The following is a 26,222-nucleotide window of genomic DNA, read 5'->3' as shown; positions in this document are numbered from 1 at the left end:
GAAGTGCATGAATACAACAGAAATGGCTTTGTACCCACTGAGATGTTTTTTTTTTTAAGTTATATTTTTGGGGCATTTTTGCCTTTATTGGATAAGACAGCTGAAGAGAGACAGGAAATGTGGGGAGTAGAGAGTGGGGGAGGACATGCAGCAAATGGTCAAGGCTGGAATCGAACCTGCGACCTCTGCGACGGGGACTATAGCCTCTATATGTGGTGCATGCTTAGACCGCTAGGCCACTGACTCCCAAGATCTGTTTATCAATCAATCAATCAATCAATCAATCAATCAATCAATCAATCAATCAATCCATCCATCCATCCATCCATCCATCCATCCATCCATCCATCCATCCATCCATCCATCCATCCATCCATCCATCCATCCATCCATCCATCCATCCATCCATCCATCCATCCATCCATCCCTCCATCCCTCCATCCATCCATATTGTGATAGATTAGATATATATTGACATAGAGTGGTAGACCTATGTTTGTGAAAGCGTCTTGAGATAATGTTTGTTGTGATTTGGCGCTATACAAATAAAGATTGATTTGATTGATTGATTGATTGATCCATCCATCCATCCATCCATCCATCCATCCATCCATCCATCCATCCATCCATCCATCCATCCATCCATCCATCCATCCATCCATCCATCCATCCATCCATCCATCCATCCATCCATCCATCCATCCATCCATCCATCCATCCATCCAGCAGGTCTAGACCACTCTATATCAAATTATGAACAGAGACCCAAATCCACCATGAGTATTGCACCTCGCAGTATTTAGCTAGTTACAGCGGCGAGGACAAACTTCCTTTTAACAGGCAGAAACCTCAAGCAGGACCAGACTCATGTTAGACACACATCTGCCTCCACCAAGTTGGGTCTGGAAAGAGGGATAGATAGAGGAGAATAAGAGATAGATCAGCTGGAGTCTGGAACGTCCACAGCAGGAGGATGCCTACGGCAATCAAGCAGGCGGGACTACTGTCGGGTCACATTTGTGGATGAGGTTGAAGACGATGTCTGAGGTGTTGTGGGTCCATGCATGGCTTGGACTCAGGTGGACTCATGCCAGTTCATGTTTTCACACTAAAGGATGATGAAGCAGATAGTTGTATTCAGATGTAAAGCAAAATCATTTAATTAATTATTCATCTGAGAGAACAACAACCATCCATAATCCATTTAACTGTATGTTGTCCCTTCATCTCTACTCCTCCTGTACCTGACTTGAGGAAGGTCTAACACACACTCTACTTAAAAACACACACTCACATAACATCCAAAGTTTACACACATCGATTGAGTTGCCCTCTTTCCCGTAAACGTACTCCTGTTGCTGCTTCAAGTCAGTAAAAAGTCCTGATGTCATTCAGGACCACGTTCTATCGCTTGTTTTTAAATGCTACATCATTGATTTAACAATAACCCTTCTCTCCACTCGGCTCACAAGCTGTGAAATCTGATTGGTGTGAGCGGATATCTCAACTTTTTGTAACTTATGAAACATCCTGCTGATGAGGAAGGAGAAGGGGGGCGAGGAAAACAGCTGTGTGCAGAGAGGAGGGTGTGTGGGAAGCGTGATCATGGTGAATAAGGGTTGTTTTTTTGGTTGCAGGATCCTTCAAACAATGTAATGAATTCTGATTCATTCCATAAAGAACAGCTGGGGAAGTAAAGTCTGTGTAGGACATGATCAGTATCAAAATCAAGGTGTATCGTGGCCTCATGTGCTCCTATGATAATGCTTGTTCCTAAATGATAAACTGAAATGTTCAAGATTGATTTAAACTTGCAAACTGGATTATAATTTTCAGGCTAGCATGTTCATTTTATTTCCACTTTGAAGCATTTCTTTGATCAATCAGATATTCAATTTCACAGCTTCAACTGGAATAATATTTGTAGGACATCTTTCATCATGTCATGGCTCTCAAAGAAAAATCTACACAGTAAGGTGTTGTTCCACAAAAATATAGCTACGTTTTTCCAACCCTGTCTCATTGGGTTAACATTTGGTGACTGAGAAGGCCATTGTCTTTAATACACATCATTTTGTGCTCTCCAGACCATTCAGCGAGCCCTTGTGTCATGTGGATTGAAGAATTCTCCCCCTTGAGACACCAATCCCATCATGATAGAAGTGTTTCATCACAGGAAGCAGCGATCACAGTGACCCTTCCCTCCAGGGAGAACAGATGACCTAAACCATGCCGGCAAAATACTCCCACAGTAAAACAGATCCTCCAGGGTCAAGCACTCAGGCTTCTCCTGCACTGTTATTATTTACACATCACATTGTGCTTTTGATGCAAGCTAATTATTTACTGTTTTGCAGAAATGAGAAACAAAAGATCCGCCCCGGTGCTGAAAATAAGCCTTTCATTCCCTGAAACAGAAATGACAAACGGGCGCTGAACATGATGGATGATAAGTACAGATTAATTACAAGGAAATAATGCATTCAACATTTCATTTTAATTCAAAAGTAAATATTGAAATGTGTGTGCCTGATGGTGTGAGCATGTGTGTGTGTGTGTGAATCTCTCAGCGTCTGTATTGATTGTCCTCTGCTCTCTAAACATTTACACTCAATGAAAACGTTGACAGAATCTGCAGTTTACAGCTCTTCACATTGACCCCATGTAAAAAGCTTACCATTGGAGTGGCCTTCATATTAACTGTGCGTTGGTGTCCTGAATGAATAGCGGGTCCTTCACATTGGAGGTAATAAACGCTTGAGATGCTGGCTCAGCTCTCATGTGGACTCTCCACAAGATCAACAGTGAAGGACTTCTCTGCTCAGTCACAGCATTGTCTTTGTTGATCTACTGACCTACTGTGTAATCTCCCAATCAGCCGGGTCTTTCATAAACAAATAGCACGTGTTGACAATGCCTGAAAGATATGCATGTGATTCAAGAAGAAGAGAGCATGCTAAGGCTTCTCTTCTGAAAATAAAATATGACTGCAGGATTTCTCTGTTCATAATGTGACTAATAACGACTGCACAGTTTGTACGCTTAACATTAGCATGTGTGTATCTCACCTTGGTTTTCATGAGCTAGCTTTCATACCAACACCTTTTTGCTATCATCACAAATACTTAGCTAGCATATGACATTTTCCTTTTTTATTTTTTCAATGTGTTTTTATTATTTTATCATTTTCAGAACAAAACAGCAAAATTCAAGGCTCATTTTTAGTACAAAGCAGATAGGTATGTACAGTCATGGCCAAAAGTTTTGAGAATGACACAACTATTAATTTTCACAAAGTCTGCTGTTTCAGTTTTTATAATGGCAATTTGCATATACTCCAGAATGTTATGAGGAGTGATCAGCTCAACTGTAATTAATTGCAAAGTCCCTCTTTGCCTTGAAAATGAACTTTATCACCAAAAACACATTTCCACTGCATTTCAGCCCTGCCACAAAAGGACCAGCTAACATCATTTCAATGACACACAGGTGTCACACACATTAACACAGGTGTGAGTGTTGATGAGGACAAGGCTGGCGATCAATCTGTCATGATTGAGTGACTGGACACTTTAAAAGGAAGATGGTGCATGACACCATTGTTCCTCATCTGTTAGGCATGGTTACCTGCAAGGAAACACGTGCAGCCATCATTGCATTGCACAAAAAGGGCCTAACAGGGAAGTTTATAGCAGCGAGTAAGATTGCACCTCAGTCAACCGTCTATCGAATTATCAAGAACTTCAAGGAGAGAGGTTCAATTGTTGCCAAGGACCGTCTTCTGAAGGTGTTACAGCTGCGGGATCGGGCCACCACCAGTGCAGAGCTTGCTCAGGAATGGCAGCAGGCAGGTGTGAGTGCATCTGCACACACAGTGAGGCGAAGACTTTTGGAGGGAGGCCTGGTGTCAAGGAGGGCAGCAAAGAAGCCACTTCTCTCCAGTAAAAACATCAGGGACAGACTGATATTCTGCAGAAGGTACAGGGACTGGACTGCTGAGGACTGGGGTAAAGTCATTTTCTCTGATGAATCCCCTTTCCGATTGTTTGGGGCATCTGGAGGAAGGCTTGTTCGGAGAAGACGAGGTGAGCGCTACCATCAGTCCTGTCTCTTGCCAACAGTGAAGCATCCTGAGACCATTCATGTGTGGGGTTGCTTTTCGGTCAAGGGAGTGGGCTCTCTCACAATCTTGCCTAAAAACACAGCCATGAATAAAGAATGGTACCAGAACGTCCTCCTAGAGCAACTTCTCCCAACCATCCAAGGGCAGTTTGGTGATGAAGAATGCCTTTTCCAGCATGATGGAGCACCTTGCCATAAAGCAAAAGTCATAACAAAATGGCTCAGGGAACAAAACATTAAGATTTTGGGCCCTTGGCCAGGAAACTCCCCAGATCTTAATCCCATTGAGAACTTGTGGTCAATCCTCAAGAGGCGGGTGGACAATCAAAAACCCACAAATTCTGACAAACTCCAAGCATTGATTATGCAAGAATGGACTGCCATCAGTCGGGATTTGGTCCAGAAGTTGATTGACAGCATGCCAGGGAGAATTGCAGAGGTCTTGAAAAAGAAGGGTCAACACTGCAAATATTGACTTATTGCATGAATTCTGTGTAATTCTCAATAAAAGCTTTTGATATTTATGAAATGCTTCTAATTGTATTTCATTATACCATAGAAACATCTGACAAAAACACCTAAAAACCCTGAAGCAGCAGACTTTGTGAAAATGTAATATTTGTGTCATTCTCAAATCTTTTGGCCATGACTGTACTGTCACCCCTTCCCCCAATCACAGAAAAAAACAAAACAAACAAACAAAAAAAACCACAAAAAAATAAAATAATAAAAACAGACCTTTGACTCAAAAAGACACGACACATGACAAATGAAATATTTCTTATCTTATCAAGAATCAACGTGCTGCAGAAATAAGAGACGATGTATTTAATGCACGAGATGTTGGAAGTAGGGATGCACATTTTAAGTTTTCACCTTGATCAATCTTTGGATATAATAATATAATAAAAAATACATTTTATTTGTTACCCACTTTACACTGAGAAACAAATCCCAAAGTGCTACATGACACATTAATGAAACAAGCAAAAGTAAAAACAGGGTGAAAAACAGACAATAAATTGCAGACACTTGTTAAAAACAGTGCAGTTAAATAAAACAGATAAAAGAAGCAGGGGAGGGCAGATAAAAACTAGTGGAATACCCTTCGAAAGAGAGGTTTTGAGTTCCTTTTTGAAGGAGTCTGTGATTTGGGGTGCTCTCAGGTGGTCGGGGAGGGTATTCCACAGTTGCAGGGCAGCGTCTAGTTCAAGGGCAGTAGAGGCGGTTGGTGTTGGTGGAGCGAAAGGTTCCTGTGGTGGTCTGTGGGTGTAATAACTAACTAACTAACATCGGACGCGATGGCCACATTGGAAGAATTTCACCGGCTGTGGGCGGACAGGATACAGGAGAACGAAACTAAACTAACTGATGAAGAAGGCCAGCTCAGTCCTGGACCATGTGGAGGTGGTGGCTGACAGGAGAATTAAGGCCAATCTGTCGTCTCGGATGGACATTTCTTTTCTATATATATTCTTGTACTGTACACCTTTTTGTTTGCTGCTGTAACTCCATGAATATACTATATATCTTATAGTATAGTTCTGTCAGGTAGGGTGGGTGCCTTTCCATGGATGCACTGATGTGTCAACAGAGAGATTTTGAATTCGATCCTGTGTTGAGTGAAACCAGGAGCCAGTTGAGTGATTGCAGGATGGGTGTGATATGGTCATGTTTGTGCACCCTCATCAGGATCCTGGCTGTGCAGCTCGGTATGTACTGCAGCATTTGAAGGCTTTTGCCAGGCATCATGATGAGTAGTGCATTACAGTAATCTAGCCTGGAGGAGGCAAAGGCATGGACCAGTTTTTCTGCATCAGGGAGAGAGAGTGAGGGGCGGAGTTTGGAGATATTTCTGAGGTGGTAGAAGGCACATGCAAACATGCTTTAAACATAAAACACCTCCCTGATAGCTGAACGAAATAAGAGACCACATGATGTTTGTTCCACGTGATACAAACTGAAAACAAAAAAAAGTGTTTGAGTAAGTTCTTAACAATCAATTAATCCATACTCGATGAATTGTTAACATCCTTAGTTGGAAGCGTAGGAAGCTTTGTTTGCATTGCATGATTTCCATCACTTCACTTCCTGAGTCTGTGTTTGAACACTGAAACAAAGAGGTAGAATAAGAGACTCAGTTCTCTGGATGAGACCTTTTTTCTCTGAGAATAAATCTAAAACAGTGATTGTGAATTTCAGACACGTAGGCCTATAAATTGATAAATATTGTAAAAATAACGAAGCCGCCAAATAAAAAATAAACTGATGAAAGCAAAAACTAATAACCAGCTCATCTGAGTGTCATGTAGACTTAACAAACTGCTTTCAGATTCCTTTCTCATCTCTGCCCTGGGAGTGTGAATAAGAAATCCCGGCACATTATTGCTGTGTGTACTTCATAAATCTGATGGCTCTGCCTGGCTGTCACTGCTGGGATATTTTTGTGCTGCATCTCTCAAAGAAATCACTGTCAGTCAAGTCATAAAACACATTGTGTAATTTCCCTTGCATAATCCTTGGATGAAGATGTTGTGATCCATCATGTTATTGCTTTGTCTCCATACATACATACACTGAGGACGTGGGCTTCAATTTACTATTTTGTTGTTGGTGATCCTCAAATCATTTCCTTTATTGTCAGAACATAGTGTGCAGCAGAAATTGTCAGAGCTTGTGATGCAAATGTTTGCTCTGTCAGACCAACATGTAAAGCACTCAACTTGGGTTTCAAGTGTCAAAGAAAAGCAGTAAGTCGTCACATATAGGATGCTTGAATGAGAGAATGTTTCGCAATTTTGAAGGATTGTATTCGATTTTGGTGCCATAAAATAGCTTGTGATTAACTAAAGCTTTCACAGGGAGCAATTTGGAAAAGAGATCTGAATTTGAAGACCAAAAAAGGGAAAATAACGGCCAAATTCCACCAGATGCGTGTCCGGTCTGTCTCTGATCAGTCACGGCACAGGATCTGATAGGTTTCCATTCAAGTCAATGTGTTAACTTCCACTGGATCCGCTCCGTTGGGTCCCTATTTTGCCAAATTCCACCAGATCCGTGTTTTGTCCGGTGCGTCTCTTAACCGACAGGGCATCAGATCTGGTTTCTATTCTCCTCACTGTGTTAACTTCCACTGGATCCACTCACGTTCCGGCTGCGTCTCTGATCAGGCAGGTCAGAGCCCTTCATATCAGATCCGCAAGACTTCTATTTTTGCCGGGTGCTGGAGCACGATGCATCAATCTCAACAGAGCAGATGGAGCGGGACAGGAAGTCAGGTTTCACCAAAACAAAATTAAAACATCCTGTTAATTTTCAGAATAAAACACTCTGTGTTATCACCAGATCGTATTTCACTTAACTACAACAACAAACCAAAGTCATTTTGCCAAATTCCACCAGATCCGTGTTTTGTCCGGTGCGTCTCTTAACCGACAGGGCATCAGATCTGGTTTCTATTCTCCTCACTGTGTTAACTTCCACTGGATCCACTCACGTTCCGGCTGCGTCTCTGTTCCGGCAGGTCTGAGCCCTTCATATCAGATCCGCAAGACTTCTATTTTTGCCAGATGCCCGAGCACGATGCATCAATCTCAACAGAGCAGATGGAGCGGGACAGGAAGTCAGGTTTCACCAAAACAAAATGAAAACATCTGATTCATTTTCAGAATAAAACACTCTGTGTTATCACCAGATCGTATTTCACTTAACTACAACAACAAACCGTTATGATGAGCGGAGCCAGGCCTGGAGTCAACAGGTCAGAGGTTTTCAGAGGACCAGAAAGAGAACATGGATGAGGAGAGGAGGAGGAGAATCCTTGATTCAGTGATTACCGCGGGGAAACCTCGGTCACATGACTCCAGCTGTCCACCAGATCGGAGACAGACCGGACATGGATCTGGTGGAAGTCCTGTGTCAGACTACTTGCAGGCCAGGGGGATAAAAAATGATGCTTAAATAATGCAAGAATCAAAATCTTCCAGATAGATCACTACATGTTTGTGATTCCAGAGAACATATTACAAAACTGTGTTGCATATCACACTTAAAGTATTGTGTGCAAATTGGCTCCAGATTGAAAACTTCTTATTCTCCCTTAATCTCCACTTTCTCTCTTCTCTCAGTTTGCTCATCCTCTTCTTATTCTTTCTTCCTCCTTCTTAACACCTTAATCCTTTTGCTCTTTTTAACTCTCATCTCACACAGATCTTAACCCCTCCTTTTTTTCCACAAACTGTTTATTTTCTCACTTGCTTGCTTTTCATTGTAACTCCAACTCCGAGCTTTGAAGCGGTTGCACCGTCACTGCGTCGCATTAAGTCAGGGGGTCACGGTGCAGCAGACGTATCATCGCCGTCCCCCCTCTGGGTTGGAAACATTGATAAAACTGGAGCGCTTATCTGCTTTTGTATTTACACTGTCGTACCCACGACTCTTCGCCCCCTGTCAGATACGGGGTTTTTTTGTTCTCTCTCCTCTGTTGCTCCACTCTGGTTCCGGGCCATTAATACTTTAAACATAATCAAATGTGCTCATTTACAAAGGGCCCCAAACCCTGCGCTGCGTGCGTAAATATAAATGAATATTTGATACCACTACAGATACGGAGCTGCAGGCCAGCTGAGGGAAAACTAGTAAGTTGCAGTTTTGTGTTTGCACGGAGAAGAACATGTCTGTGTGAGTCTGTGTCCACGGCTGCTTCATAATCACTTCTCTTGACATATCTTTTAAAGCAGGGGCTCCCAAACTTTTCAGCCTGTGACCCCCAAAATAAAGACTTGCGACCCCCACTGTCCCTTAAAGTGATTTAATGTGGCTTCATAGCTGGTCTGCAGAAAATAAGCCTACTTATATGTCTGTGTTTCCTGTGCTGTAATGAATTAACCTGCTGCTACTGATGCTTTTGATGATTAACTGTTCACTAACCCTAAACTTAGGAGTCATCTGACAACAAAGAAAGGCAGAAAACTCATTACATTTTCTGTTTTCTAGGTCTTATTTCAAGCATAGCTTCTATTTTTGTCAATATGTTTACTATGATGGGTAAAATGTACTATTTTTAGATAACTTAAAAAAAAAAAAACATTCTGGAAGACATCTCACGACCCCCCATTTGTGTCTCGTGACCCACAACGGGGTCCCAACCCACACTTTGGGAACCTCTGATTTAAAGCATGCAGAAAATAGAATATTAAATTTGTCTACATTAAGGAAAGTTACTCACAGCCCGTCTTATCAGTAACCAGGCAACATGGAAAAACCCCTGTGACTGTTGATGTAATTTTAGATTATGGTGTGAAATACCTAAGTGCCTCTTCTTATTTGATCCGAAAGTTACTGTTGTTTCAGAATCCTTGAACTTCTTTTGATTTAAGCAGAGTGAGTTTATATTTCAGGCAACACCAGCTTCTATTAAATTGTGTTTTTTAAGAAACAAGGCGAGCCGTCAAACTGATGCATAACCCCTGCAGTAAAGAAGCTCTGCTGTAAAGAAGTCCACCTGATGTAGTGTTGTAGGTCAACCATAGCATCGCCTGTGTTTCCTCGACTAACAGCCAATTGATTTTAGATTTCTGCAGAAAATAAGCTCTTTAGTAAAAAACACAGTGTTCTGCAGGAAACTCAAAAGTGCTGCCAGAAATGAACAAAACACTTTGATGATTTTTAACGTTAATTCAATTAGAAGAAGGAAAAACGCTGAGATGAGGCCATGGCAAAATTACATGACTACTATACAAGCTGTCAACTTGTCCGTTTATGGCATGATGACATTTCTATCCATGACTACATGTGGCTTTCTGTCTTTCGTACCTATGAGTCCCCTCTGCAGCTTCTCCTAAACATTAGTCATCGCTTGTGTTGCATAAAATGCTTGTCTTCACCTTTTATTGTCTTTTTGCATGAACTGAGTTTGGACAGAAACAAAGCCATGTGCAAAACAATGATGCAGTAAAGGATGCATAGTACAGAAGATTTGATTTGATGTCTTTATTTCGAACATGTAAAAGTAAAAATAGAAAAAAAAAGAAAAAAAAAGCATACAAGTAGAGAAGAAGAAATAGTTATTCAAAAGAAACAAAATCAATATTAGCAGGATAAGGTGTCACTTGAATGTTTCTTATGGTAGGTTTTTCTGCTCATGTCTGCAGCACTCTCTGGTAGAGCTGGGTGATAATTCGATAATGATAATTATCATGATATAGTTTTTCTCTATAAAATTGAACAAATGTTCAAAAATATTCTATATATTTAAACCTGTAATTACACCCCCCAACCACTGGAAAAGGAAGGGACGCTAATGGGCCTTAAACGCTAGTTGCCGCCATAGACTGTATAAATAATGGACGTAGTATCCGTGATGTCACCCATCTGTTTCTGAAGCGTTGTTTTGAGGCCAATCGTCGGTGGCAGCCATATTGCTGCTGTCGAGCCAGTTTGACATAAAGAGGTGGGCTTTGAGCCTCCTAGCCAACAGCTGCAGTGTTCCCACCTGTCAATCAAGTCACCTGTGCCTGAAAAAATTCGCCCCCCTACAGTGTGTGCTGATCAAGAAATGAGCTATCCAGACTACACTCGTTTTTGTACCAGGCTGTAAACATGTTTATTTCTGCTGTAAAGATCAGCTTTTTTGAATTGGTGTGTATGTGGTTTCCTGTACTTCAGGAGCCAGCCTCTAGTGGACACTCGAGGAACTGCAGTTTTGAACACTTCCGCATTGGATTCACATTTTTAGACCGGAGGTTGCCGCTTGGTTGCCGCCCAACATTAAACAGAAGAAGACATCATTGAACAGCCAATCATGTTGCAGGGTGAGAAGTAGGCGGGGCTTAAAGACGTTTGGTGCAAGTGTTAACACAGCTGAAAAGAGTGACAGCGACACAAAAGAACACTCAAAACCTAGGAGTTAACTATTTATTTAACACACTTCAATAAATAAACTTTCAGGATGTGGGTAAAAGAAGAACACAGAGACAATTTCTGCTGTGCATTTTGAACACGTCTAATGTCCAACGCAACCGTAGTACAAGTGAACACCGAAAGACCGTGATGCGTTCACTGTGCAATGGGAAACAACATCACTCCGTCTGTAACCCTTAGTAATCTTACAGGGGAGTTCACTACTCAAACAATAATAGAAAACTAAATATAGATAACAGCTAACAAACCATCTTCAACTTTAACTCAGGAGCACAAATCTGACTTTGAATTTTAAAATGGAATAATGATTTGATATTTATCATGATAAATATCGGTATCAACTGATATGAAAACATTTTATTGCGATAACATATTTTTTTATATCGCCCAGCTCTACTTTCTGGACTTATACAGAATTCATTACCTTAGTGGAAACACAGCCGATTGGCGACTCTGTCACCGATTGGAGTTCATCGTTTCATCCCCTGATCTGTATTGTTCCTTCTTTATTAGATTGAATCTGACATGAACAATCACTTAAACGAGGAAGAACCCTCCTTATTGAAGAGGAGGCTGTGTGTTTTTGTTTATTTCTTTGTTGTGAATCAGACAGACCCAAGAGACAGCTGGGAATATGGCTGACTGATACCCTTTCTTTGGATGGTTTGTCATTATCAGACACAATCAATAGAACAGAAACCTCAAATTAATCTTGTCTTTGACCGCCGTATGTGAGGGGAATACTGAGGCCTGTGGTTTCTCATGCAAATAGTGATGATAATTATTCCCAAAGTGCTTGCTTTCTTTCTCTCTCTCTCTCTCTCTCTCTCACCACATAGATTCAAATCAGTCGAAGAATGAACCACCTTCAGGCAACAGGATGTACAATAGAGTTATTTACATTCAGCCAATTAGAGCTGATTATACATATGTTTCTCCACGGTGTCCACGTCTGCTCTTTATGTGTCTGGGCTGTCAAAACCAGCTGAAAAACGAGAGAAGACAACAGTGTGACTTTGGCACCCAGACTGTGAGAGGAGAGATGGAGAGTGAGATAGGGTGACATTACAGCAGGGCCATCAACAGGGAGGGAATAGCTGTGGCAGATAGATGGCTGAGAACATGGGACGAGGCGTGGAGAGGTGGAGGGGTGGAGGAGGGGGAGCGGAGGGCGAGAGAGAGAGAGAGAGAGGCTGTTACAATACACAAGTGAGCAAATCCAAGGTGAGTGAGATGAGGCTCGAGGGGACGAGGAAAAAAGTCTCTCAAATCTCCCCGCGGTGGCTCGAGGGGCTTTCTCTGAGTGACTCAGGCACCGGTGATAAACCTGTCACTGCTGCTTTTACCTCTCCATCTCTGCCAATGCACACATCATGCTCACTTTAGAGGCACAATGATGACAGACAATTATCACATCAGGTTGCACAAAATACACTTCTCTTACTCTTCCCTCAGCTGAAGGTGAGAACTTATTTTCACCTCAAACACACACAGGAGTAACTCTGAGTGAGGGTTTCTATCTGTGAGCCGGAAAAGACATAAATTTGATGCAGACAAATTCCTTCTGAGCGTGTGCATGCAAATTAATTTCCCTCAACACCTTGTAAATGCTTGTTTGCGTGTGTGCTTTACTTTGCATGTATGCTGGCGTAGCACACAGGCACCGGCATTTATCTTAATCTAAGACTGCAGCGGGCACTGTGGATAAGCACAATAGGTGGTTATGAGCTGAGAAAACAGACAAGGTGGTTACGAGCTCAGGGAGTAAGAGGATTGGTAAAACAGGGTGTGATGGAGGATTTGTAATGCAAAGGACAGCCTCGCTTCCAAAGTGTTTAGATGCTGTGAAAAAAAAAAGGGAATCTGTCCCGTGGCGTCATGTGGAGCAGACAGCTGAAAAAGTTAACATCTGCTACCAGCAATATGCTGATACATTTCAGCAATGCTTGTTTACGCTAAGAGCACTTTTGGTGTAAAGCATGTCTTCATTTCATGTTGTTAATATACTTTTTTTTTAAGGAGCTGCACCGAGTTTACACATTCAAATCAGATTACTTGTGATCGGAGGTGTGACTCAGACTGCGCTTCTGGAGGAGCTTTGCCAGGACTGAGGAAAAAACTTTGGTGTTGTAACTAGGATTTGAGCGGCTTGAGACTTTCAGATCTGCAACTAAAAGGCAGCATTTAGTAGGGTTGCACCCTACTCAAGATTTGTAAGTTGACTGGTACTTTGCCTAAGCCTTGAGTGGACCAGTCGGTGAACTTTTCTGTTGAGTTTATGTTTCTGGAGCTCTGTGTTGAAGCCATCGTCGGTGGGTGCCACTTTAAAAATACAGAACTCATCCTAACCTCTGTAGAGCTCAAGGGCAACCTCCAGCAGCCAATGTGGAAGTGTTAAAAACTGCAGTTCATTGAGTGTCCACTTGAGGCTGGTTCTGTAAGTACTGGACACCACATACACACCAATTCAGTATAGACGATCTTTACAGCAGAAATAAACATGTTTACAGCCTGGTACAAAAAAAAGAGTGTAGTCTGGATAGCCCATGTCTTGATCGGCACACACTGTACGGGGGTGAATTTTTTCAGCCATTTCAAAGATATTAAGATTACAAGAGGCACAGCTGACTTGATTGACAGGCGGGAACACTGTAGCTGTTGGCGAGGAGGCTCAAAGCCTGCCTCTGATCTGAGATATGTTGATTTCAACATTTCAACATATGGCTCCCGCCAACGAATGGCTTCACAACAGCGCTTCAGAAACAGATGGGTGACGTCACTGATACTACGTCCATTATTTATACAGTCTATGGTCAAGCTAGTGCGAGGTAAAGAGGCGGGCTTCGAGCCTCCTCGACAACAGCTACAGTGTTCCCGCCTGTCAATCAAGTCAGATGTGCCTCTTATTATGGAAACTTGTAATTTTAAGATCTTGAAAATGCCACATTATGAAAAGATTCACCCCCGAACAGTGTGTGCCGATATAGAAATGAGCTATCCAGACTTGAAACATTTTTTGTACCATGCTGTAAACATGTTTATTTCTGCTGTTAAGATCAGCTTTTTTTTCAATTGGTGTGTATGTGGTGTCCGGTACTTCTGGAGCCAGCCTCAAGTGGACACTCGAGGAACTGCAGTTTTAATTATTTTTTTTTAAGTTATATTTTTGGGCATTTTTGCCTCTAAGGGACAGGATAGCTGAAGAGAGACAGGAAATGTGGAGAGCAGAGAGTTGGGGAGGTCATGCAGTAAATACTGGAATTGAACCTGCGACCTCTGCGACGTGGGCTTTAGGATCTGTATATGGAGCTTAGACCGCTAGGCCAAAGGCGCCCCTGAACTGCAGTTTTTAACACTTACACATGGGCTTTGATTCTTCAGGTTGCCTCTTGGACATAACTGGAGTTGCAAAATAGGTACTGTGCCCAGTGTTTCTGAAATCACACCCATACTCTATCGCAAGACTTAAAAGGATTGAGCTTTATCCGGCTGTTTTCCTCCTCTTTCTCTCCCCCCCTACATTGCAATATGCTGCTCGTATTAATTACTGTAAACATAGGACGTGATCAATCACCTGCTGGGTCTAATCAGTGAAATCCTGATGTATTTCATCTTCTGGTAAATTGAGTTTCTCGATGACGCTTAAAATAATTGCCTCACTCACTGACTGTGTGGCCTTTGCAGGGGTTTGCTTATTTTTTGTGAAGCTTAATTCAATTAAGTGAAATAATTACTACAACAGAAACAGAAGAAGTGTGTATTTCAGGTGGGGCTCTGTGCCTCTGTGATACAGCATGAGCCCAAGTTGCACTGAATGATTTAATGCAGAGATGCATGGAGATCTTTATGAGGCAATGTTCTTTAATGCACTTTTATGGTATATCTGTAGACTTCTCAGCACTTTGAATGATAATTGATTTTAGATAGTTAAGGGCACTCTTTATGGGTGCTTATGAAAGCATGATTAAGTCATGTCTTGGAGGAAACTCTGCAAATAGGTGGTGTGATTGCAGTTTCCCTCCCTGGCCTTTATGGATGCCGTCCAACGTCCAGTGTACATGGAGGGAAGCCAAGGACATCACAAGATGGCTAAAGGTGATAATATTTAAAATTACTTTAGGGATGCTAGTGCAATATCTCAAACTACATAAGTCACTTCGTTGGCACACTGGGGACAAAGCTTTGGATACTTAGATACAGGTAGTTTGAGGTGACGAGGGCAAACTTTAGCAGGGGGCCTTGAAGAAACCCATTTATTGTGTTTACCTTCGATTTGTATCACCATTAAAAGCGCAAATGTTGGGGCACTGGTGGCATAGCGGTTTAAGCGCCCCAAGTACAGAGGGTGCGGTCCTTGTCGCAGGGGTCGCCGGTTCAATTCCCGGCCGGTCGACCATTTCCTGCATGTCTTCCCCCACTCTCTACTCCCCACATTTCCTGTCTCTCTTCAGCTGTACTATCAAATAAAGGCAAAAAGGCCAAAAATATAACTTTAAAAAAGGTTGAATGTTTGGTTTCTTAGTAAAGATGTACGGTCCCTTTTTCCTGAATACTGATATCGATACGAGTGCATCATTTAACAATAACTAAGGTGTTCTTCTAACCCTCTGTGGTTGTGAATGAATGACAGCAGATAATTCTCTTGCCCGATGCCTCATCCAAAATGTTTGGCGGTATCAGAGACATTTCCTCGTACTGTTGTCTGTATTCTAACAGTATTTTAAAATGAGTTTATCTTTTAACCCTCCTGTTAACCTTGGGGTCAATTTGACCCCATTTAATGTTAAATTAATGAATGCCATCATTTTATTGGCTTCACATTTCATGACTTTTGCTAATTTAATGGGGATAACAAGGTAAACATGAAATCAACATGATGAAATGTTCAGATATCCTGTAAGAAAATTGTACGCATCATTGTTCCTTGGGGTCAATTTGACCCCAGACAGTTTCAGCTGTATAAATACAACATTTCAACTAGGGATGCACTGAAATGAAAATTCTTGGCCGAAACTGAAAACTGAAAATGAGGAAACCAAGGCCGAAAACTGAAACACCGAAATAAATTATTATGCCAATTATTAGTAAGGAGACCGGGGACAGTTGTAACATGGGTCAGTTGTAAATCTTGCACTTGCTCCAATCAGGAACAAGTTAGGTATCACCTGATTCACTCTGCACATGCTCAGTTGAGTTGCAGCTAGTTTGTATAGCAGTTTGAACACACTGGGTTAAAAGAGCTTAAAGTTATAGACAGAAATGTCTATATGTCTTTATGGCTCTGACTGTCTACTAACCTCACTAAAATCAAGGATCTCATTGAACATATCAGACAACGGATGCAGACATGTTGGCCCTTATCCAGGCAAGTGCGTACTGGCCTCAGTTTTTGCTTGCGTCATCATCACAAAATTCAGTTTTGGCCGTGTTGTTTTGGTGATAAGTCTTTTGGCCGAAAAACTGAAACATTTTCGGTGGCCGATTTTTCGGTGCATCCCTAATTTCAACATTTTTACATATATTTCTGTGGTTGTTTTGGATGATATTGAGGTCACTATAACATACAATTTTATAATCTACAAATCCTCCCTCTGCTTTAGGGGCCTAATTTAACATAACCACACCTGTAGTACTGTGAGAACCACTGATAGTTCACTCAACATGGCGGAGGAGGAAGATGTCTTTCCCACGAAAACTTGAAATTGACCCCAAGGATAAAGGATGTTAGGAAGTTTGAGGATAACAGGAGGGTTAAAACATTACCTAAAAATCCACAAGAACTGATGTACCCTTTCAAAATGCAGCAGCTTGGGGTCCACCAGACCAGAACAAAGTGTGTGGGGGGTTGTTGCATTAAGCAGTCTCCATCAACCTAGTGAGCGCGGTTAGTAAAGTGTGTTATCAGTCAGTATATCCAGGTCAGCGTCTGGGTTGTAGTGGTAGTGGGTTGTCCTGCAGGACTACTGAGGGCTGAGGCCACGCAGTGCAGCAGCAGAAATGTGGTGAGGGCATCCGGAGTAAAAGCCATGATGACATAGTTGCCTTCAAGGACACATACACAGGAATGCTTTTAACTGCTCGTCCCTCTGGGGGGAAAAAATGAAATTTTATTAAATCAAATTAAGTGGCGAGGAGGATGAGCCGAGACTTTAACGTCTGCAGAGAAAGAGCTTTGTAATTTCTGTGTCTCCTGTGTTTGTAAGAATTTGTAACCCCAAAAGAAGCTTGTTTTCTTTCATGTGCAGGCCTCCACTTAGCTTTACAGATTATATTATGTTGTATTTGTTGCAGTCACGGCGACTTGAGTGCTATTGAAACCAAAACCTGCGAATGACTTTGAACTCACAGTCCAAAACGTGCATTTTTATATAGATGATGAAAGAATGTTTCAATAATGTAAATCAAATTACGACCAGGAGAGTCCGATTTGAAAAAAAGTGTTGCCTAACACTGAACAATGATGACACTGTGGTGATGGACCATGGAGGTAAACCCATCCTGTCACATTTCATAGACATTATGCATATTTGGGAGGTTCCCCTGTGTTTTCTGACTCTCTGGCGTTTCTTGTTTCTGATCCAGGAGAAAGAACCCCGACTCAGTGTTGGTTTAGAACCTCGGGAGGTTTCGCCATCGACTGAAAGCTCATCCCAGGTTCACTCTTGTTTGACCCAGGCTTTTATCACACACTCTCTCCTCTTGCTCGCCCATTTTCTTTTGTGGCTTAGTGTTCAGAAAGATACACATGTTGCACCACCAGTAGTTTTCTCCTGCTGCAGTAAGTGGTGTCTGTATTTACTGGGAGACATGAGAGCAGATGATGATTGGAGGAAGGAAAAAACGTGTCTGCTGGAGTCTGTTAGTACATGCACATGTGCATAGGTATCCTGGTTATAATAAGTAAGAAGTAGGGATGGGTCATGATGTTCCAATGCAAAAATTGAAGAGAATATTATCTTGTTTAAATGTAAAGTTTTTAGCATAGACATCTTTTTTACCGGTCCTTGGTTGTGCTACAGTATTCCCGCCACACAGGGGCTATAAAGTGTTTTAAATCTGTTAACCGCATTAAGGGCCCGATCTACTAAAGGTTTGCGTGTATAAAAACACGTGCAAACTTGATACTAACCGGGAGCACCGAGGATTGCGTCTGTCAAATGAGCAAAATAGCACTCGCAAAACATTTAGCGTGTTTGCCTTCATGAATATGCAGGATACATGTAGATCATCAGAACGTGCAAAATACTGGGAGGAGATGCAAATGTAATCATTTAGCACACGCAATGTGATCTATCAAACCTGAAGCAGATAGCGCACGCTGTATTTGCGTCTATATTTAGCACGTTTGAAAGGCAGGTGCAAACTGGCACAGCGTTACGCACACATGGCTGCGGTCACTGTAAAGCTCATCATAACATCGCTTTACAACATGCCCGCAAAAGCTGGGCTTACAAGCATTACTAAATGTTTTAGTCAATCAAACCAAGAGAACAAAATAATAATAATAAAACAACACAAATTCAAAGCAGTTCAGCACCACGGATAGCGACCGCATCATTCTGACACCCACTTTACCTTTTTCAACTAATGAGAGCACAGTAGGTCACTGTATCAACAGATATAAAGTTTAGTAAAATTGGCACAGCGGCCCACATCTTCACATACAAACAAAAAAACAATATGAAGTACTCGGCCTACTCCCCACTGTTTGGACGAGCCTTAAGCTCTGCGGACTTGTCCACGATGCACTGTATGTCCATTTTCTTTGATCTGTCATTCTCAATAAATAACATGACATGTCCACTCAGTCCATTCTGTCCCATCGTGCTCATCAAGGGGTTTTTAGTTAGTTTTAACTTGGAGAATGAGCGCTCACTGAGCTGCGCAAGGCAGCTCTGCGTAACTCCTCATCTCGTGCTTGCAGCAGTGTGTTGGGGCGAATTGACTCAAACATGTTCCCAGTTCCATTTAAGCTGGTGAATCTTTGGGACAGTTGCTGGATGATGATATCAGGCATTGAAAACGTTCACCTGAAAGTTGCTCCCTGGGACAGTGGGGCGACTGTCTTCATCCAAGTGACGCCTAACTTTTCTAGAGCAAGAGTGGCAGACTAAGCCTCATCAAATCGCTCTCTAAACTCCATCAAAACACTGATTGCGTTTTGGAGTAGAGTAGATGCGTTTATTTCATCTGCAGATCTTCTGTTTTTTCTCACATCATTCACCTTTTCACAGATGGCCTCCCAAATCGCGTTTCTAACGCTGAGATGTCTCTGCTGCAGTTCACCGATGTGTTTATTTCCCTCCTCCACTAAAACCTCCAACTCCATGTCCTCAAACTTCATTTATCGCTTAAGACCACTCTGTTCTCTCAAACTCTACATGGTGACAGCCGATAGCACACACAAAATCCTCATTAAAATAGGGCGGTCCACACCACTTTTGCACTCGTTATCATTTACGCACGCAATCTTTGTAGATCACCCGCAACACGCCCAGAAATAACACGTGCAAAATTATTATTTGCACACGCAAATTAGCGCTCGTTATTTGGGATCTTAGTAGATCAGGCCCTAAGTTACAGAAGAAGAAGGATGCTACCTACATTAAACAGCAGGAATACAGTAGTGATGGTTGCTGGGAATACGTAGTGGTGTGAGATTCAGAAATGATATAAAGTGTAGAGACCAAGCATGGCTGTAAAATGTTAACACATGCAACGCTGCTGCGTCACAGAAACACAGACATAAAGGTCAAGACCGACGCTGCCAGTGTCCGCTACTAGGGGGGGCTTGATTACGAATAATTGCTGATTGGATGCCAGTGACTAAAGAATCATGTTTTCAGAGATTTAGAGAAACACAAGAAAGTCTGCTTCTTGATCTGTGACATTTAAACACACGCAGGAGTTCGTTTCCAGCGACTATTACTTTTATTTTTATTGAACATTATACCATATACAGTCATGGCCAAAAGTTTTGAGAATGACACAAATATTACATTTTCACAAAGTCTGCTGCTTCAGGGTTTTTAGGTGTTTTTGTCAGATGTTTCTATGGTATAATGAAATACAATTAGAAGCATTTCATAAGTATCAAAAGCTTTTATTGAGAATTACACAGAATTCATGCAATAAGTCAATATTTGCAGTGTTGACCCTTCTTTTTCAAGACCTCTGCAATTCTCCCTGGCATGCTGTCAATCAACGTCTGGACCAAATCCTGACTGATGGCATAATCAGTGCTTGGAGTTTGTCAGAATTTGTGGGTTTTTGATTGTCCACCCGCCTCTTGAGGATTGACCACAAGTTCTCAATGGGATTCTGGGGAGTTTCCTGGCCAAGGGCCCAAAATCTTAATGTTTTGTTCCCCGAGCCATTTTGTTATGACTTTTGCTTAATGGCAAGGTGCTCCATCATGCTGGAAAAGACATTCTTCATCACCAAACTGCCCTTGGATGGTTGGAGAAGTTGCTCTCGGAGGACGTTCTGGTACCATTCTTTATTCATGGCTGTGTTTTTAGGCAAGATTGTGAGAGAGCCCACTCCCTTGACCGAAAAGCAACCCCACACATGAATGGTCTCAGGATGCTTCACTGTTGGCAAGAGACAGGACTGATGGTAGCGCTCACCTCGTCTTCTCCGAACAAGCCTTCCTCCAGATGCCCCCAAACAATCGGAAAGGGGATTCATCAGAGAAAATGACTTTACCCCAGTCCTCAGCAGTCCAGTCCCTGTACCTTCTGCAGAATATCAGTCTGTCCCTGATGTTTTTACTGGAGAGAAGTGGCTTCTTTGCTGCCCTCCTTGACACCAGGCCTTCCTCCAAAAGTCTTCACCTCACTGTGCGTGCAGATGCACTCACACCTGCCTGCTGCCATTCCTGAGCAAGCTCTGCACTGGTGGTGGCCCGATCCCGCAGCTGTAACACCTTCAGGAGATGGTCCTGGCGCTTGCTGGACTTCCTTGGGCGCCCTGGAGCCTGTTTGGCAACAATTGAACCTCTCTCCTTGAAGTTCTTGATAATTGGATAGACGGTTGACTGAGGTGCAATCTTACTCGCTGCTATAAACTTCCCTGTTAGGCCCTTTTTGTGCAATGCAATGATGGCTGCACGTGTTTCCTTGCAGGTAACCATGGCTAACAGATGAGGAACAATGGTGTCATGCACCATCTTCCTTTTAAAGTGTCCAGTCACTCAATCATGACGGATTGATCGCCAGCCTTGTCCTCATCAACACCCACACCTGTGTTAATGTGTGTGACACCTGTGTGTCATTGAAATGATGTTAGCTGGTCCTTTTGTGGCAGGGCTGAAATGCAGTGGAAATGTGTTTTTGGTGATAAAGTTCATTTTCAAGGCAAAGAGGGACTTGAGCTGATCACTCCTCATAACATTCTGGAGTATATGCAAATTGCCATTATAAAAACTGAAACAGCAGACTTTGTGAAAATTAATAGTTGTGCCATTCTCAAAACTTTTGGCCATGACTGTACTCTACATACAGTTGGTACACAATGACTGAGACAGGAAACAGGAAACTCATAGACTTCCTCAGTCTTTTACTTTAAATCAAAATAAAGTGATCGTACCTTTTTATGTACACAAATACAATTATGCCCAGGACATAGTGGTTATTTACATCCTGCCATGTATTTTAGCCAGTTCGACTAACATAATTTTACTATGTTACCAGTGTAGCAAATATAGTAAAAAGTCATAATAATAAATAAATAAAATCAAAAGAAACTCCAGCGACTATTACAGCTAAAACTAACCCTGATTTCCACCTTTGTGGAATCACAAGTGCACCAGATTAACAAAAAGACACTCAATGCAATCTTTCTCTTTTTCTCCCCTGCAGTTAATCCTCGTCTTCTTGTCATTCGACTGTTTTTAAGGTTTCACACTTAAAAAGAAAAAAAACTTTAAAGGCCATCTGCCACTTTCAGCTTTTAATGGACGTGTGTTTACTTCACTTCAGAGCCTGTGCTCACACACACACACACACACACACACACACACACACACACACACACACACACACACACACACACACACACACACACACACACACACACACACACACACACACACACCAATAACACAGTGTTGCTCATGCAAACTGAGGACATAAAAAAGTATGGATTCTATGAAAATGCTTTATGTTGAAGTTAAAAGATCAATGTCTCACCCTGAAGGAATCTAATTTGTGTAATCATCGACTTGTTTACATTATTCCTTTTACCTGGATACCAACTGTAGACATAAAATAAAGATCTAAAGTTGATTTTATTGATTTGAAAATGATTTATTTATATAGTTCAGTCGGTAATGCTTCCATGGAAACATTAGGTTGTTTACCCAGCATTAAACTGAACATCTCATGCTCAAGTTTAAACATTAGCCTGCTTTTCTTCTCCTCATTCAGCCCTCCTTCCTCTCAGGGCTTTGTATTTGATGTCCTAACTTTTAACCTTGTCTCCATCATCAACACCACATATGATTAATTTGGAGTCTAAGAGACGCTCTCACCAGCTCTGCAGCCGTTGCCTGGATCACAGGACAGGATCATGCTCCACTTTTCATCTTGTCAGAGATGGTAGGGGTTCAGTAGCTCCTCAGGCTGCTCTCACTTCTCTCCCTGTGCCCGGTACCTGTCATTATCTCCCCTCTCTCTTAAGACCAGCCCAAGACGAAAACTAATGTTTGTGCCACTGTGACAACCAGCAGAGTGGCGATGTGCCAGACTCCTTGTCTGTGCGGATTGATTTGATATGATGTGCGTGATCAAGTTTTCCTGGTGTCACTTCTGCTGTTGAAGGCCCTGTAAATGGAATATTTAAAATTCATACAGAATATCAAAATTAAATGTGTAATCAAGCTTCAACAAAAGTCTGAGTGAAAATAAACATCCACAACTATGAAAAAACTCTATTCAAAAACAGCTTATTTTACAGGTCAGAGCATTTCTCAGGACTGTGTGGGCGTGGCCTAACTCTTTGATTGACAGGTCAAGAGAGAGTTCACAGCCTGCATGTTTGAGCCGTCTGACTCTGAATCTAAAGACATCAAAACTCAGGAATCTGAAAATTGTTCATTTCAAATGGTCTCTGAGTGCTGAGTCACAAAATACTTCAATATCAGGACTTGTATCATGTATTAGTTTTATCACTCCGTAGTCTCCGGGGCAACAGGACCATGGGACGCCCAGAGCAGCAGAGGCTGAAGTGTAGTATGTGCATGCAGAGGAGCTCGGCTCCGGGTGTCAGACGGAGCTGTTTGGGGAAAGTTAGTGAAGCGGTCCTGGGGAAAGTTAGTGAAGCGGTCCTGGGGAAAGTTAGTGGACCGGTCCTGGGGAAAGTTAGTGAAGCGGTCCTGGGGAAAGTTAGTGGACCGGTCCTGGGGAAAGTTAGCGAACCGGTCCTGGGGAAAGTTAGTGAAGCGGTCCTGGGGGAAGTTAGTGAACCGGTCCTCGGGAAAGTTAGTGGACTGGTCCTGGGGAAAGTTAGTGGACCGGTCCTGGGGAAAGTTAGTGAACCAGTCCTGGGGAAAGTTAGTGGACCGGTCCTGTGGAAAGTTAGTGGACCGGTCCTGGGGAAAGTTAGTGGACCGGTCCTGGGGAAAGTTAGTGGACCGGTCCTGGGGAAAGTTAGTGGACTGGTCCTGGGGAAAGTTAGTGGACCGGTCCTGGGGAAAGTGAGTGGACCTGTCCTGGGGAAAGTTAGTGGACTGGTCCTGTGGAACGTTAGTGAACCGGTCCTGTGGAACGTTAGTGAACCGGTCCTGTGGAACGTTAGTGAACTGGTCCTGAGGGAAAGTTAGTGAACCTGTCCTGGGGAAAGTTAGTGAACTGGTCCTGGGGAAAGTTAGTGGACCGGTCCTCGGGAATGTTAGTGAACCAGTCCTGGGGAAAGTTAGTGAACTGGTCCTGGGGAAAGTTAGTGAACCGGTCCTGGGGAAAGTTAGTGAACTGGTCCTGGGGTAAGTTAGTGGACCGGTCCTGGGGAAAGTTAGTGGACTGGTCCTGGGGAAAGTTAGTGGACCGGTCCTGGGGAAAGTTAGTGGACTGGTCCTGGGGAAAGTTAGTGGACCGGTCCTGGGGAAAGTTAGTGGACCGCTCCTGGGGAAAGTTAGTGGACTGGTCCTGGGGAAAGTTAGTGGACCGGTCCTGGGGAAAGTTAGTGAAGCGGTCCTGGGGAAAGTTTGTGAAGCGGTCCTGGGTAAGGTTAGTGAACCAGTCCTGGGGAAAGTTAGTGAACCAGTCCTGGGGAAAGTACTTAGTTTTTAGTATTTACATATGCTCTGAAATATCATAGGTAGAAAGTTTTTGTTGATTTGGGTTCCCAGCCTGTAAGACTGTATCCCTGATGTTTTTAACACAGCCTGGTATTAACAGCACATATTACCTCATGCCTCACTGTTTGGGGATGAGCCCTCTGACACCGCCACTAACAAATAAAACAGATAATTAGCATGCAGCGTGTCTGTGTTTGTGAATAAATGAGCAAGGTCATGAACCGGCCCAAACAACTCATCGTATCAGTGTCCATCCCACGTGAACAGACGAGAAACAAAGGAGGCGGATGTTGTCATCGCTTGAATCAACAGGCTTTCTTCTCCTTTCACCTCCAGTTCTGAGTGTTTGTACATGACTGTGTCTGAAGTATCGCAACATCTGAAATGAAAGCTGCCCTGTTGTGGCCTTATAAGAATTACTTTAACCATTCTCTCTCTCTCTCTGTTTGTCTGTGTATATTTTCACACGGATCAATGCCCATGAAAGATCAATGGGTATTCTTCAGTGACAGCAGAGAGAATATGTGATGAATTATTCTTGTGTTCCCATGAAAGAGCTTGTCCATCACAGAGATAATGTATTTTTATCAGACTATATTTCACTCTGGAGACACGTGCGGAGACTAAACAAAACACAGGATGCAGATGGACATTTCAGATTTCAGAGGAAACCACAAACGCAGCAGTAATGAGTAATTTCGGTTGTCCTCTAAAAGTCTATAATCTATGAGTCCGGTTAAGGCTCCTGACAGACTCTGTCCCCTCCAGGCTTAAATATTGTGAGAGATAGCCAATGAAAAAGCCTCTCATGTCTCCAAGTGTAGAGACAGATTCCCCTTGGGACTGAGCTTGAAGATATATCAAAGCTTACACCATATATGTGCCTGAAAAATGACATTTTGTAGTGATTGCACAAGTATGTCTGAATTTATATATCCATCTTATCGAGACTTCTTTGTGCTGTTGAGTAGTCGCTTCACTGAGCTGATCACGCTGTCCTTACCTTCACTTGTCAAGGTCTCTCAAGCTGCTGTGAAAGAATGGATTCATAATAAATCTGCAATAACAACTAGCACTGAAACCATGGGTTAAGATTACAATGCTAAGAGTGGTTTATTGTAAGTGACACTCAGCACAATCATCACAATCACTTGCTAACGTCGCACGCATTAGAGATAAAATCAGCTCCCAGAGAAAGTGCTAAACAGTAAACAGCTCAATCCACTCACCGATGCATTGTGTTCAGTGTTCTGGTGTCTGAGTGCAGCTCCTGGAAGACGGATCATTGCACCAACGTATATGTTACAAGGCTTCAGTCTCAGACAGTGCAGAGTGGAGAAAAGGGGTCAAGTGCAGGGTAGAGCTCCTTTTTCAGGTTGCTTGCATCAGCCAGGTCATGTGTTTGATGCTCTTGGTAATGTGTCTTGACCTTCTGTCTCAGTGCTTATCCAGGTGATACATACAGTCTCTGTTGGTCATATAGGACTGACAGAGATGCAGTATTAGACTTACATTGGACTCCCACCAGCTGGAGTCATGTGACCGAGGTTTTCTCTATTTGTTAATAGGAATGCAGAGATCTGATGCTTTAACAGCAACATATGTGATAATTTACAGAGCATGCAGTAAGTCCTAAAACAGTGCCTTAATATTTAAAGTTATATTTTTGGGGGGGCATTGTTGCCTTTATTTGATAGGACAGCTGAAGAGATACAGGAAATGTGGGGAGTAGAGAGTTGGGGAGGACTTGCAGTAAATGCTCGAGGCTGGAATCGAACCTGCAGCCTCTGCGACGGAGGCTATAGCCTCTGTATATGGGGCACACGCTTAAACCGCTAGACCAATGGCGCCCCAGTGCCTTAATGTTTGAAATGTCTGTAGA

The 26,222-nt window shown here is 42.5% G+C and overlaps 1 protein-coding gene and 1 long non-coding RNA gene across 2 annotated transcripts in view; both read left to right on the top strand.

The window, feature by feature from the left end:
• The window catches only part of asic2 (acid-sensing (proton-gated) ion channel 2), a 515,108-nt gene that overhangs the window by 42,128 nt on the left and 446,758 nt on the right, over positions 1 to 26,222 (top strand). The gene's annotated exons all lie outside the window — the stretch shown is intronic.
• Positions 1,910 to 3,015, top strand: LOC117832781. Its single transcript, XR_004635254.1, has 2 exons — positions 1,910 to 1,971; positions 2,088 to 3,015. It is a non-coding gene; the product is annotated as an uncharacterized LOC117832781 (long non-coding RNA).

This window comes from Notolabrus celidotus, chromosome 20, assembly GCF_009762535.1.
Source record: "Notolabrus celidotus isolate fNotCel1 chromosome 20, fNotCel1.pri, whole genome shotgun sequence".
NCBI classification, from domain to species: Eukaryota; Metazoa; Chordata; class Actinopteri; order Labriformes; family Labridae; genus Notolabrus; species Notolabrus celidotus.
Note: the sequence above shows the minus strand (reverse complement) of the source record. Positions and strands in the feature narration are given on the sequence as shown.